The 15967-nt window shown below is 39.2% G+C and overlaps 2 long non-coding RNA genes across 3 annotated transcripts in view; both read right to left on the reverse strand.

The window, feature by feature from the left end:
- LOC137573065 (uncharacterized) overlaps positions 1–14401 on the reverse strand; it is a 31608-nt gene extending 17207 nt beyond the window's left edge. Inside the window, exons 1-2 of one of the 2 annotated variants that reach the window (XR_011031804.1) lie at positions 13945–14401; positions 13674–13865 (exon numbers count right to left, since the gene is read on the reverse strand). This is a non-coding gene — a long non-coding RNA (uncharacterized lncRNA). Of the gene's footprint in view, positions 1–13673 lie in introns of both variants that reach the window. The other variant, XR_011031803.1, reaches the window with a different exon arrangement.
- The window catches only part of LOC137573057 (uncharacterized), a 140570-nt gene extending 124914 nt beyond the window's left edge, over positions 1–15656 (reverse strand). Inside the window, exon 1 of the long non-coding RNA XR_011031800.1 lies at positions 15489–15656. This is a non-coding gene — a long non-coding RNA (uncharacterized lncRNA). The remainder of the gene's footprint in view (positions 1–15488) is intronic.
- Between the last annotated feature and the right edge of the window lie 311 nt (positions 15657–15967).

Genomic DNA, 15967 nt, shown 5'->3' on the forward strand with positions numbered 1-15967 from the left:
GGAAATGGGTAGCAGGATCACCGGACGCGGCTGACTGGGACCAGATTCTACAATCCCATGATTCTCTGATTAGAGAAAATAACCAACAATTCACCATAAATAAACAATTCCTGTCCGGCATCCAGGAGGCATTCGACAAAATAAACGAACTTTCAGGAGCACTGAACACAATAAGCAAGGATAACAACTCCGAACTATCCACCCTACTGAACAAAATCTTGTTACTTGAACGAAAGCTGGACGAAATTGTGCGAGCATGCCAACTCGCTAAAGTCGGCGTGGTTAACTCAAACCTGCTGGACATAGACGAGTTGCAGGACATCATCAACACCACACCAAGCCTGCCTTATAACAACATCATAGAGGCCATCGAATTTGCCCAACCCACTATCTTCGTGAACGGTACCCTACTCCTGTACAATATAGCGATGCCACGGGTACTACAACAGGAGTATTCAGTGCAGATCATCAGGCCAACCATAACGAATAATCAGCAACTCGACATTCCCTCGGGAAAAATTTTGGTAGGACCACGAGACACGTACATTATATCCAAGAACTGCCAGACCATGGGCAATATCACCATTTGTAAGGAGTCAGACCTCACTCACTTGGATGAAGAGTCTTGCCTGCCAAGACTAATGAAGGGAGGAACCGCAAAATGCCATTCAATAACCAACACGGCAAGCCTCATTGAGTTACTGGAGGATGGCACCATATTTACGACCAACTTTAGAGGAAAGATGACGAACGGCGTTGTAGAATCTAACCTAAACGGGACCTTTGTCATTCAATTTGCGAACGAATCAATAACAATCGGCAACAAAACCTTCAGAAGCCAGACGGTTACAAGGATGGTGGCAATACCCTCTACCTTGTCGGAAGTCGTCAACGAAGGGCACCGACTAAATGTGGAATACATTCACAAATTGCACATAAACAATTTACGACGCCTCAACACTCTAACAAAAGGGACCGCCATCACGGCCGGCTGCGCCATCTTCATACTTCTCGCTATCTCCATAGGTTGGATTCTGAAGAAGACACTCCAACAACCAGAAACACCACCCTCCCCCCAGAGTCACCACCCACAGATACAGGGGATCTCCGGGACGTCGATTTTTGAGGGGGGAGGAGTTAGCACACTCATCCTCACGTGAGGCCTCCTCTCATACAACCAGCACCCCAGGGACGCCTCGTCCTTCAGTTACCAGACCATGCCCCGCACCCCGGCTTCTTCTATCACAACGGGACTCGATCAACACGCTTTACCAGAAGCGCCTAAACGAGCATCGGGCAAACTACCCCCTAAGTAACACCATCCCTTGACCATACACATACCTATTCACACATGTTAGGAACACCAACCGACCACCCAAAATAAAAGAAACAGCACGCGTGCATCGCGACTCATATCACCTTTAGTCAACTAAGCTACCTACGTCTTTTATTTCCTGTAAACACAATTAGCCAAGTAAGCAACTTATGTTTCCTAGTGTTTATGCGACCCTAGCAAAATATGAGACCCAAGACGACCCCCGTGGTCACACTAGGTACTTCACTTCCCTTTTCCTAGCATAAGCACTTTTAGCCAGTCTTTGTATATTGCCGGTAAGCAGAATTCGCCGGAAGAGGCGACCCACTTCTGACACGATCCCAACGCCGCTGCCAGCGGCACGACGCCGCAGCCAGCGCCCTTTGGGCATCTCGTGGTATATTTAAAGGACCACGCTCGACAGAGCGGGCAGTCTTAGTCTTAGACATAGAACTAAGTAAATCAAGCGAAGCTAAATAAAATTATAACGTTACCAATGTTTTAAAAAAAAAAAAAAAAAATTCGGTTGTTAATGGTTTTTTATTTTAAGAAAAAAAAATTAAATTAATACAAAAAAAAAAAAAGTATTCTTTTGGCACGGCCCGGGGTCGAACTCGCATTTAATTTTGTTGGCAAAATTTTTTGCTTTCCTTTCACTCTATGTTCTCATATGTTTTACTCATTTTCTCGAGTGAGAATTATTTACTTGCATTCAATTGCACTTTGCCAACAAAATTAATATTCACTATTTGGTATTTTAAACATCATATTAAATAGCACTTACCTTTAATTGTATCTAAAATTAATCAGAAAACACTAATATAATATATTACCACTGCGTGCTCCGAAAAACGCAAAGTACAAAACGACTCGAACAGAAATATACAACAACAACACAGCCATGAAATATTTTTTTGGCTTGAGTTTAAAAAAAAAAAATTTTTTCTTTCGGTCCCCTTCCCCCCCCCCATTATAAAAAAAAACCCAATTTTTTTGCGTCGACATTGTCGGCGGCGACAATCTGGTACTGAAGGGTTAAGCAAAATAATATTATTGGAATAAAAATCAATCAGAATATTACCACCAACCAACACTGACGTGTTCGTTCTTCATTAAATCAATCAAAGTGGAACCCGGTCATCACATGGCGACCGTGCCAATAGGCCAAGACAAGGCCTCAGGACATCGAGGGACCCAGGACATCGAATACAAACAAAATTTAGTGTTTTTTTTTTTTTTAATTCGTTTATTTAAAATGTGAAGATGTAGTGTAGTAAGTAATACAAGTTTTAACAATGAATAGGACAGGTGATAACATAGGTTAAATAAGTAGAAATAAGAGTACAGAGATAAGGAGAGAGAAAAATGCTGCCATGCGAATCCCGCGCACCTGCCTTGCGGTATTGCGTCGCAGGGATAATGGCGGGCATCAGATATGCCCCTCCAGCGTGACGTTCTCGTTCAAGGAGCCTCAGCTTGCTCATAGTTACTAATGCATAGTTGCACACTGCTGACCATGACCGTTTTGTTCTCATCATGTTTTTTGTCAAATTGGCGACTGTGGGTGTCTCTCCCATTTCCACCGCCAGATTCCGTCGCTCTTCCTAGAACCTTGGGCACTCGAATATGATGTGTTTCGGTGATTCCGCCACATCTTCTTGGCACCATGTGCATTCATTACTGGTTTCGTGTCCAAAACGGTGCAGATATGTCCTATAACAGCCATGACCACTAAGGAACTGCGTAAACTCAAAGGTGACTTCGTCATGACGCCTATTTATCCAAGCATTTATATCGGGTATCAGCTTGTGGGTCCACCGACCTTTTGTTGAGCCTGCCCATCGATTCTGCCAGGCTGGCTTCTTTCGCCATTTTGATAATTGTTCGCCTGGTCGTGGGGGTCCATACTTGTCCCTGCCGTTGCTGGAAGATCATTTGAGCCTCTTTCGCCAGTATGTCAAGCGGTGTCATCCCTGCAATGACTAGCTAGTCATCGGAAATGGTCCGGAAGCCACGGCAAACACGCAGAGCGCCAAGACGGTATGTAGAGTCAAGTCCTCTTCTGTACGTTTTCCGCTGCATCGCTTTTGCCCATACCGGTGCACCATAAAGTATGGTCGATTTGACAACGTTCATAAGCAACATTCTCTGTGCTTGCCGTGGGCCCCTTGCATTCATCATTATGCGACTCAATGCTCTACATGTTTCTGCTGGCTTTGTATTGACATGTTGCAGGTGCTCCTTAAAAGAAAGTCTTGTGTCCAGTAAGACACCAAGGTATCTTATCGATCTGCTAGATTGTATGGTACACGTTTCCAGTTCGATATTGGCAACTTCCACCGTCTTTCGGTTGCTTACAAGGACAGCCTCTGTTTTGTGGTTCGCTAGTGTCAGCCCTGTATCAGAAAGCCACTGTTTTGCTGCGCCCATGGACACCACCGTTTTCTCCTCAGCCTCACGTAAATGTTTTGCGACGACCACTAGCGCTGCATCGTCAGCAAATCCTACGATGTGGCATTCTGGGGGGCAAATTTATGTGCAGTATGCCATCATACATGGCGTTCCACAGGAGCGGGCCAAGTACTGAGCCCTGCGGTACGCCTCCCCTGATTTCATAGGATCGTACTCCATTTCGAGTGTCGTAATTTAATACACGATTCCGGAAGTAATCCTCTATGGTGAATATGAGGTTCTCCGGTACTTGGAATCTGCCAAGTGCATCAATTATTTTTGTCCAGTTGGCCGTATTAAAAGCGTTTTTAACGTCGAGTGTGGTTATAAGGCAGTATTTTTCCCGCCACCTTTCCACCGTTGCCCTTCAATCGCCTTCTCCGCTATGTCGACTACTGTCGATAGTGCATCCAGAGTGGATTTGGACTTTCTGAATCCAAATTGCATGGGCGAAAGGTCTCCAGCCTGTGAGATGGCGGCTTCCAGCCTTGTGCTGATAATTTTCTCTAGCATTTTCGCCTCAGCGTCAAGCTTGCAGAGTGGTCGGTAGCCAGAAGGATCTTCAAGCGGCTTGGTCGGCTTCGGAATAAGCACCAGATTTTGCTTTTTCCAAATTTCGGGAAACGTACACTCTTTGAAACATTTGGAAAATACATCTGCAAATTTTTCCGGCTGCAAGCGGGCAGCTAGCTTAATTGCTTTGTTAGGAATTGCATCGGGGCCAGGGGCTTTGTTGTCTTGCAGGTGCCCTGCTGCCAATAGCACCTCCTCTGTAGTTACCGGGCTGTATTCGCTTAATGTGGGACTGTCGTTCCTTGGCAATACCGTTGACGTACTTGGGAACAGCGTCTTAACGATATGCTCCATATGTTGTTCTAACGTAGCTGCTGGCTTTATCGCCTTAAGCTTTTCATGGCTAGCTTGTATGCCATACCCCAGATGTCAGTTTCAGCCTCGTTGCACAGGTCCAAAAAGCACTTACGCTTGCTATCCTTGATTAGCCTGTTGAGTGATCTGCGGCGATAAGCATATTCTTGCTGCAGGCTGGTGCAGTTTCCTTGTCCTCGGGTTCTCTGGTAACATCGTCTCGCCCCCAGGCATCTATTCCTGGCCTCAGCAATTCCAGCATTCCACCAGTAAACAGACCTTTTGTGCCTGCTATGGCTCCTGCGTACGGCCATGCTGCAGTGATGGCGGCCATTAATTTCCTAGAAAGATCATTAGCATCTCCTACCATGGTTGGAAAGCATAATGTCGATGCAAATGTTTCCGGATTAAGTGTGTCCACCCTGTACATTTATGGTTTGTCCGGTGTAACTGCAGCTGCTGCTGGACTGTCGCCAATAGTGCACATGATTGCTGTATGGTCGCTGGCTGTATAATGGCTGCAAAGCTCCCACTTAGCTGTGTTAAATGTTAATGCGGGCCGTAGCCCGCTCTGTTAAATGTGAACTCGCTGCCTGTATTCAACACTACCAGATCTGAGGTAGCGAATGCTTCGAGTACAGTGCGGCCTTTCGCGTTTGTTGAGCTGCTGCCCCATTCCTCAGACCAAGCATTAAAATCGCCGGCAACAACTACTTTGGTCTTTCCACGCACGTCTACAGAAAGTTGATCGAGCACAGCCTCAAATTCACGTATGTTTAGGCTTGGTGCCAAATAACAACTGTAGAGCCATACATCATCTATTTTTGCCCGCAAAAAACAGTTGTTTCGTTGCACAGACTGGATGAGCAGTGGGTTTTTGCCACAGGTCCAAATAGCCGCTTTGCCAGTTATATCCGATGCCCACAGGCTGCTAGCTCCTGCTCTATATGGCTCACTAAGAATAGCGACATCTACATCCAATTCCCTCACCATTTGCGCAAGCAAGCTTTTGCGCAGCTGCACAATGATTAAGATTCAACTGCATGAACTTAACCATTATAGACAGTTTAATTGCTCTCCTGTTTTGCCCAGGGGGGCACTCTTTGCTACCAGCAATTTGGTTTCTGGGGTCGCGATCTATCGCTGCGCAGTTAAAACCATTTGGGGCTTCGTTGCATGTCGCTGACTTATGGCCTGTCTGTCCACACTTAAAACACCAGTTTGTTCGATCTATGCTGCTGTTGCATTCAGCGGCAACGTGTCCAAAGTTTAGGCACTTATAACACCTTTGTGTGGCTGTTCTCTGTTTAACTTGGCATTTAAACAGGCCAACGACAAAGTCCTTTATCTTCAGGAGAATTGCCGCACTATTCTGTGGCAAGCAAACAATTGCCATCTGGGTTTCGTTGAATGTGGGTCTCAACGCCTTCACCATTATTTGGCTTGAGCCGGTGCCAGTTGCCCTGGTTATAGCAGCAATAATATCTGCTTTTGTTACCAGGCAGTCCAGTTTGCGTAACTTGAGATGTGTCACATCAGTGACTTTGCGAATTTTGGCGCTTGTTCCCAGTACACTGCTCAGTTCTTCTTGTAGCTTGTTGCCTCCATCCTTAGCTTTTAACTCCAACAACAGGTCGCCATTCTGAGTCTTTCTGGCCCTTGCAACGCTATCTTTAACGCAGCTTAGCCGCCCATCTTCACGCCTGGTGACCATCCTGAGCATGTCCGCATAAGAAGTCCCCTCGTCCGCCTTAATTATTATGGCATCAGGCCTGCCTCTGCGCAAAGTTGACTTGCGCTTTGCGCCTACCATTTGCGATTCTGCGAAAGAATCATCTTTTCCTGCAGATTCTTGCACTGGTGCTATCGCATTCTATGTGATATGATTCCTCGCTGTGTTTGGCCGAGTCGCGCCTCCTCTTAGTTTGGATGCATACGTCTGCCCGCTGCTACGTTGCTTTTTTGGCGGAGTATTTCTCTGCGCCACTGCATCTTCTCTTTGCCGCTTTGGGCTGTCAGCATGGCTAACTGTGGCTCCAACGTACTGAGCGTTGACGGTGGCCGGCGAAGTTTGCGTGGCCATCTCAACCTTACATGCTGCTTGGCTTTTGTCACCGAGTAGTTTGTGGCAAATGACAATTTGCAGCTCTATCATCCGCCGTATGTCCTGCATTGTGTTCTGATTTACATGCCGGACCTGCGGCTTACCATCATCCTTCTTCTTGAAGGTATTCTCCAACTGACAGAGGAGGCTGCCAAGATCATCTAACGCCGGTATGCCCGACATCACAGTGGGACTTTCCGAAAATTGCCTTCTCGCCTACTGGGTCACTAGATGCACAGTCCCAGCGTGCTTGATCCATAGACGCTGCAATTTTGTCCATTTATTTTGGCGTTGATATTTAGTAACCCGGCTTGGATTTCAAATCTAACGGCCAAGCAAGAAAGACACTTGAGCGCCACCTGGCGGATGCAGCCCTGGGCACCGCCCAAAGCCTTTCTGCGTTATGCAACACTGGTCGCACAGCTGATCAGTGGCGCTTTACGGGGCAACTCTATTGTTTTTATTCGCTGCAACAAGTGGTAATGTGTCCAGGACAGAGAGGTCGCTGGATAATAGAGAGGATTTCTACGCACCAATACAATGAAGGAGTCAGTGGTGGGCAGACAAAAGGCGCCAAATCCCCACCGGGGGCACCACCAAGATGAAAACTGGTTGAAACAGTCACAAGGCCTATACGCTAGTGGCCCTGGCTATGGCAAGTCGCCGCCACAAGAAAACTGCTTCGGGTGAGTAGTGTGGCACAGAGTCTCTCCCCTGGTTAATATAAACTTGGATTTCTAGGCACTGTCGCGATCAAACTACGGAGCACTTGGAAAACACAACCTGCACCTGTATCTGTATACGTGAGTGTCAAAATGAAAATGAGAAGCGGTAACGATGGATAACTACTTTCAAAGAGTTACCAGACGGAACCCGGGCTTAATAGAAAATATTATTGAGGTATTTAGGAGCCAATACAGCCACTCCCCTCAAAGCTCGTTAACTGTAGTGCAAATAAGAACAAAATACTCGGAACAAACTAAAGATAAATTCCCAGTAAAAGGGGACACAAGAATGCAAATGTGTGTCTTGTTGAGTGTACCCAATATATGCTGCTACACAAATGCAGTAGGTACTTTCCATTTCTACTTGATGGAATAAAACAAAAAAAATTTTTTTATATACAAACAGAATAAAAAAAAAAAAGAACACACACACACATACACACAAAATATAAATTACCAATCAAAAAAAAAAAAAAAGGACAGTGCTGATGACTAGCACCGAACCGTCACATCCAGAGGACTTGGATTTCCTGACGGCTGTACCAACCGTACAAAGGGACGCACCTACTCTTCTATATTTCCACGTCTCTGGCTCACTGCGCAAGACACAGTTGAGATAATTTTTCTTTTAAAAAAAAAAAATGTTTCTTTCAAGTAACATATAAATAAAAGAAAAACAAATGAATCCATAAAGATTTTTTTAAAACATTTTTCTCAATAATCGAAAACAGGTCTAAACGACTAAGAAAAACAAATTTTTTTTTGCTAGAAAGATGGGTTCTCAGGAATCCAAAATAGACCACCCAACGGATAATGTCGTTAATAGCGTTAAAATAGTAGATCACAGGGAAAATTTAGAATATATAGGGATATTGTTGTTAGCCATTCTAATATTAGTAGCTTTAAATCTGGCATTGGAATTATTTGCAATGCATAATAAAATAATCAAGAAAAAATATCAGAGTAGAGCAGACGGCCTAAATACAGTATAAAAATGGGTCGAGTAGAACTTAAATATTTGAACAAATACGTTCCATTCTTAGACTTCCTCCACTAACCATAGAATGGTTAGTGCTTCCTCTTTAACAGAGGCGAAACCAATCCAAAATATAAGGAAATTAAATACTGGGGTGTGAATAATAGAAAATTCAAATCAGGGATAGCCCACTTGATAGAAAGAGGCAAAATCCGCATTGAAAAGATATAATATTGAATATAAACAAACAATTGATTTGGAAAGTTCAATGTCACTAGAAGATAAAACCAGGTTAACGGCCAAAGAAGAGATGGATGAAGAAGAACCATCAGTGAGTTTAGAAACCACAAAAATAACTCTTAATAAGCCAGCCATTTCGCCAGGAAACGCAAAAATGACTCAAACAGTCACTGATTTTTTAAAGATGGCCGCAAACCATATTCCTCAGTTTGATGGCAGAAGAGAAAATCTTCAGAGCTTCATGGACGCATTGAATTTGATAAATTCACTAAAAGGCGACCATGAGGAAACAGCAGTGTGCCTAATAAAAAACAAAACTAAAAGGTCTCACAAGAAATTTAATAACCTCTGAACAGACAATAGAAGAGATTATTAACAGTATTGCGACTAATGTAAAAACGGAATCAGTAGCTTCAATAACGGCAAAAATTAAAAACCTACCCCAGAGAAACAAAACAACAACTCAGAATGCCCAAGAGGTTGAAAAGCTTACTGAATCTCTGGAAGGTGCCTTTATACACGACGGCACATCTGTCGAACTAGCTAAAAAGTATACACCTTCAGTCGCTACACAGGCAGTAACAAAGAACTGCATAAACAACCAAGTACGTAACGTACTAAAAGCAGGTATTTTCCGTGACATGAACGAACTGACAACAAAGTTCGTAGAGAGTAGTACAGCAGAAACAGGACAGGCGAACCCTGTCATGCACTACCGTCAATACAAAAGAAATGGACAAAATAACTACCGAGGTAGATGTAATTACCAAAATAACAGTTATAGGAATAATAATAATACCGGCGGATATCGTGGTAACTCACGGTACAACAACCGAGGAAGAAATAATTCCAACCGTAACAGCTCGAACCGAGGTAATTCCAACCCAGGTAGCTCTAACAACGGAAATGGTAATGTACGACTTACTCAAAGCAATTCGAAAAATCAATAGATCCCTGCAGATATTCATAAGAAACTGTTACTCTATACACTTTCAATCTTAGCCTTAGTATTTTTATCAAAATTAAAAATGAAAATACATACAACACATATACTTTCTCGTTAGATACAGGTGCAGACGTATCAATTATAAAAGAAAAAACAGATCCTTTTGAACATATAGATATTTCAAACACAATTGAAATATCAGGAATTGGTGAAGGTTCAATTACTTCCAAAGGTCTAATCCTTATAGAATTAATTGTAAGACAAAATGAACAACACACAACTTCCATATACTAGTAGACGAAAGTTTTCCGATTCCATTTGATGGAATTTTAGGACTAGATTTCTTCAAAACATTCAATTGTCAATTGGATTTCAGTGAACCAAACGATTCACTATTATTAAGACCAAGTAATTTAAATTTTGCAATAAATATCCCAATATTACACACTTGTGACAGCAATACCACAATCCTCCCACCAAGATCTGAAGTAATCCGGCAAATAAATATTCCAAATGAAAAATCAAATATCGTCATCTTAAATCAAGAGGTCGAAAATGGAATATTTATTGGAAATTCAATCTGCAGTCCGAACAAAACATTTGTCCGAATTTTAAACACAACGAAAACAGTAAAAATTTTATATTTAAAAACCATAAAATATGAATCATTAAAGAATTATGAAATTGTACAGACAACTGATGACCCAAGAAGTCAATCAGTAATACAAAAACTAAAACCAAACTAAAAACCAAATTACTACAAACAACTTTTATAAACAAGAACTAAGATTGAATGACAATCAGCCAGTATACACAAAAAACTACAGAATACCACACATGCATAAATAAGAAATAACTAGACAAGTCGATGAACTCATTAAAGATAAAATAGTTGAACCATTAGTGTCCGAGTATAATAGTCCGTTATTACTGGTACCGAAAAAGGGTTTACCAGGATCAGAAAAGAAACGATGGCGATTGGTAATAGACTATCGTCAAATAAACAAAAAATTGTTGTCCGATAAATTCCCATTACCAAGAATAGACGATATTCTTGATCAACTAGGCAGAGCCAAATATTTTTCATGTCTAGATTTAATGTCCGGTTTTCACCAAATAGAACTAACAGAAAAATCGCGGAGTATTACGTCATTTTCCACCAGCAATGGATCTTATCAGTTTACTAGACTACCGTATGGTCTGAAAATAGCACCAAATTCCTTTCAAAGAATGATGACAATTGCCTTCTCTGGATTAAATCCGTCACAAGCATTCCTTTACATGGATGACTTAATAGTCATCGGCTGTTCTGAGAAACACATGCTCAAAAACCTAAAGGATATCTTTGAAATATGCAGAAAACACAACCTAAAACTGCATCCAGAGAAATGTTAATTCTTCATGCACGAAGTGACATTCTTAGGTCACAAGTGTACCGACAAAGAAATATTGCCAGATGACACAAAATATGACATCATTGAAAAATACCCAGTACCAACAGATGCTGATAGTGCTAGAAGATTCGTAGCCTTTTGTAACTATTACAGACGTTTTATTAAAAACTTCGCAGAACATGCACGTCCGATAACACAACTGTGTAAGAAAAACGTAGAATTTGTTTGGTCTGAAGAGTGCCAAAGGGGATTTGAATATCTGAAAAAAGCCTTAATAGAACCCACGCTGCTGCAGTATCCAGATTTCAGCAAAGAATTTTGCATAATAACAGATGCTAGCAAATATGCATGTGGAGCAGCACTAACTCAAACTTATGGCGATAAGCAGTTGCCAGTAGCATACGCGTCCCGTTCGTTCACTAAAGGTGAAAGTAATAAAAGTACTACTGAGCAAGAACTAGCTGCGATACACTGGGCTATTACACACTTTCGCCCATATATATATGGCAGACACTTCAGAGTCAAAACAGACCATAGACCACTAACGTATTTATTTTTTATGATAAATCCGAGTTCAAAATTAACAAGAATGAGACTTGATCTAGAGGAATATGAATTTACAGTAGAATATCTGAAGGGAAAAGATAATTTTATTGCGGATGCATTATCCCGCATTACAATACAAGAACTAAAAAAAACACAAAAACAAATGTCCTGAAAGTCACTACCAGGCAGCAAAGTAGACAAAATAATCTCTGGCCAGATGATAAAAAAAAAAAAAAATTAGGCAAGTACCTAATGATGCTTCTAAGCCCAAAATACATGAAATACTCTACAATGATGATGTACGAAAAGTAGTGACCCTGCGCATAACACACGATTTATGTTTTATGACACGTCATGTAAATGACTACATTAATAAATGTGAAAAATGGCTAAAGTCAAAAACGACAAAGCACATAAAAACACCCTTAGTTATTACAGAAACTCCCATACATGCTTTTGATAGGGTAATAGTAGACACCATTGCACAGTGGTTGCGCTTGTATGGGGAGAGCGGCCAAAAATACTTTTAGTGGAGATAAAATTATAAAAATTTTTCCAAAATTCTATAAAAATATAATAAGTAATATAGCATGCCTAAATAAGTCGTATAGCCCACCAGCTCCCTACACCACCCCCTAATACGTAACCTCAAAAAAAAAAAAAATGAATAAAATATAACATTAGAGCAAACAGAAGATTTATTATATATAAATAAAGCAAACAGTAAGAAAAACTAAAATTATATAATAAAAACAAATATTATCAAGTTCTAAGATTATATTTACATACATTTACTCATCTAATAATAACTGGAATGTACTGTTTAATAATTTTGTTTTTCTTGTGCAAGGTAACTCTCTTTGACCAGTAATGAAAGGGTCTGAGCTAAGTAACAATCTACGAACAGTTGATTTGGCTATTAATTGGGACATCTGGTGGTCACAGCGCAATGAAATTGTTTCCTTTTCTTTAAGCCAAACATTTTGATATTGCAATTTTTGTACGATTGTGCTTTTGCCAAAGAGTTGCGATTCTTTTGCAAATGTACGAAATACGCTTTGACAAATCATCCAGCTCGACAATGTAACCGCTCTTTTTAATTTCAATGTGTACAAATTATATCACTTTCCTTAGTTTTTCTGCATTGGTTCCGTTTGCTGTGCACCAAAGATCAAAAATATATAGGCGCGTAAAAACACACCTATAAAAATTGTCTATGAAATTCAATCAACCAAGTCAAATAAAAATGATTAATTAATAAAAGAATAAACAATTTTCAAAATCATACATAACCACAAACGATGAAAACAGAGACAACAACAACAAAACAATACGCCAGTCACCTGTTTCGCAGGGCCCAGCTGATGGGAGACGCCGTCAGATTATTCAAGTTGACAAATGCATGGTCAAATTTGGGCACCTAAACTAAACACATTTATTACCTTAAAAGTCAGACAACATATCTGTGGGATTTTGTGGGATCCTAACTAAAACTCCACCTAAACATAAAAAAAGACGCTTAAAAACAAACATAAAAAATATTTAATCAAATAAATTAATTTCACAATAACAATTTGATTAGTTGATTAGTTATTTACATTAGAAATTAGAGTAAATACATTGTACTTTAAAATCCATTCTAAAAAAATTAATCTGGACCACTTAATATGACGTCTGACCACTTTGAAATGCAACGCTAAAGAGAAAAAAGCTTACTGAGCGCATCAGCTGTGCGAAAATGAACATGTGTTCGGGATTTCAATGCTATTTCTAGAAAGTACCGGTGCAAGTATAGAAAAAAACCGTTTGCCATTAAGAAGTTTAGAGTCTAAACTTTAGACATTTACGAGACAATTTGTTTGGGTTTTGTCAAAATTGGTTGCGATGGATTTTTTGATTTTTGGCCTATGGGCGCAACCACTGTGAGGCGGTCGGACAGACGAACTGACAGACATGGATAATTGACCTCGTCTCGTCATGCTGATCAAAAATATATATGTATACTTTATGTGTTCGGAGATGCTTTCTTTAATGTGTTGCACACTTCTGGTCAAAATTAATATAGCCTTTTTGCAAGGGTAGTAGTAGCAGCAACTCATTCTCACTTACCATTAACGATAACGCCATTCCCCTATTGGTTAGTAAGAGCTCTATTTTCCTATTAACAATGGTATGGCGATTTGTGGGGGGAACCTTTCGAGGACATTGTTAACAATGTATTGGTCAGAACAGTGAAGAAAAAAATCCAAGTTGAAAATGAAGATGTGTCAGCACCTTGTGTTTTGGAGCCAATTAAGGCAGCTGAAGTTGTGAATAGATTTGTTCAGTTAAATTTTTATGAAGCTTTAATGAGCTGAACTTCATTTCATTTCTCGTGTACCTTCATCCATTAATAACCGTAATAACCGAATTCCTAACAAAGTTTTATTTGGGGAATAATACAAAAGATTTCCGGACGCCACTTCTTGCAGGTACTATAGATGAAACTCAATATTGGATCGAGCTGATCTACAATCTATTATTCATGTCCATAACGTTTAGCTAAATACTTAGCTTAATCGGTGCAAATCCGTTTATAAAGGTTGATCTTTTAGATTTAGTTATTGATAAAAAAATTAAATAAAGGTTATCAATTCATGTTGCTTGGCCTACTCTAACAGCTTTCTCAATAACTTAAATATTCAAGTCCATTTAAAATGTATCAAATGCTTAAGCTCATCCGAATTAAGTTGTCTCATCAAATTTAATTAAATAGTAAAATTTGATTTTTAATACACTGACAGCTTGTTTATTTCTCCAACTCAGAAAGATTTTTCGTTGTTTTGGTGTGTGAGGGCTTACATATTCCAAATTGAACTGAAGCACCTGGCAGCATTCTGATTTTACATAAATACTCAGATTCTGAAAAATTAAGCTTATTAAGCTTATACTGACATTGAATTTAATTTCCTTTAAAATTAGGTCATTTAAAAAAAAAAAAACATTATTAAATGCAATGCAAACTAATGCTAAAATTTTAATCATTCCACTTATTGCCAACTTTTTCCAATATATATATTTTTTTTTTGTATTAAATTTTAAAATTTTGTACTTCCTGCTAAGATATTCCACCATAATATTTAGACAGATATAATTCTTTTTACATTATCTTGAATATTTTTTATTTTTATTTTGCAGTTATATCCAGTTGGGCTATTCTGATTCTGTAACATCAGTATAAGAAAAATGTTTTAAAAATAAAAATAAATCCGACTAAAATTTTCCACATGCAAAAGATTAAATTATTGTCTGGCGATCATTATTGTTATATAAAGTTAAATAAAATTCATATTATGCGTCTTATTTTTATTTTTATTAAAAATTTGTCCGAAAATCTAATTTTTGTATTTTGAAACAATTTCATATAAAAACATGTTATCAAAGAGAACGATTTGTCATTAATAGGTGATTTATTTTTGCATTACATTTTTTACTTTATTTTTTGGCCAGGTATCCACGATTCAATATGTATTTTCAAATGAAAATTTCAACAATATAACTTTTTTCGGGCTGAAATTCTCAGCATTTAAGTCACAGTTTTGAAAATTGTTTTTCTTGTTGTTTTATTGTGCACAAATATAAATTTAAATTGATAATTTCCAACTTTTTCCTCAAGTAAATAAATTTCTGCGTTATTTAAATATTTACATATGTAGTTGGTTGTTTCATTTTTGTTGACGTAAACATTTTTGTTGTATAGATGAATTCATTTCATTTATTAGTAATTGCACTAATCTCATCAATTAATTTACCCATTCCAACAGACAGATTAATTTACGATCGATAGAATTAACTAAATTTTTAACCAAGATTCACTAGAGTTGCATATAAATTCAACCGCATAAAATAAATTAAAAATAAAACGGAAAAAGGTGATATACATACATACATATGTACACATATACACTTCACTAAAATTTATGTTCACTTTGGTTGAGTTGATTATTTAATTTATCACTAAAAAAATACAGTCTGGCAGATGCCAGAAATATACATAGGTATATTAAAATAATCCAATTTTTATTCCTGGTTCATGCGCTTATGTTGAAGTTGCAATACTGTCTGCTCTTTATTTTAAAACTTTGTCAAAGCCATGAGTAACCCCGGTCTATGTACAAAGTCATGATTGTTTCCGAAGTTTATGTAATTATTCACATACATATATACACACACATTCACAAATACATTTCTTTGCGAAAGTTTGCATATATACTATGTGCATACATATGTACATACATACATAAGCGAGCAACAAATGTTTCCAATTTCCAGACATGAGGACTTCGAACTCTGCTGCAACTAAACTGCTTGCACTGCAATTATCGCAGTTGAGTATGCTTACATACATATGTATGTATATATGG

The sequence above is a fragment of the Drosophila tropicalis genome, unplaced genomic scaffold, assembly GCF_018151085.1.
Source record: "Drosophila tropicalis isolate 14030-0801.00 unplaced genomic scaffold, ASM1815108v1 contig_108, whole genome shotgun sequence".
NCBI lineage: Eukaryota > Metazoa > Arthropoda > Insecta > Diptera > Drosophilidae > Drosophila > Drosophila tropicalis.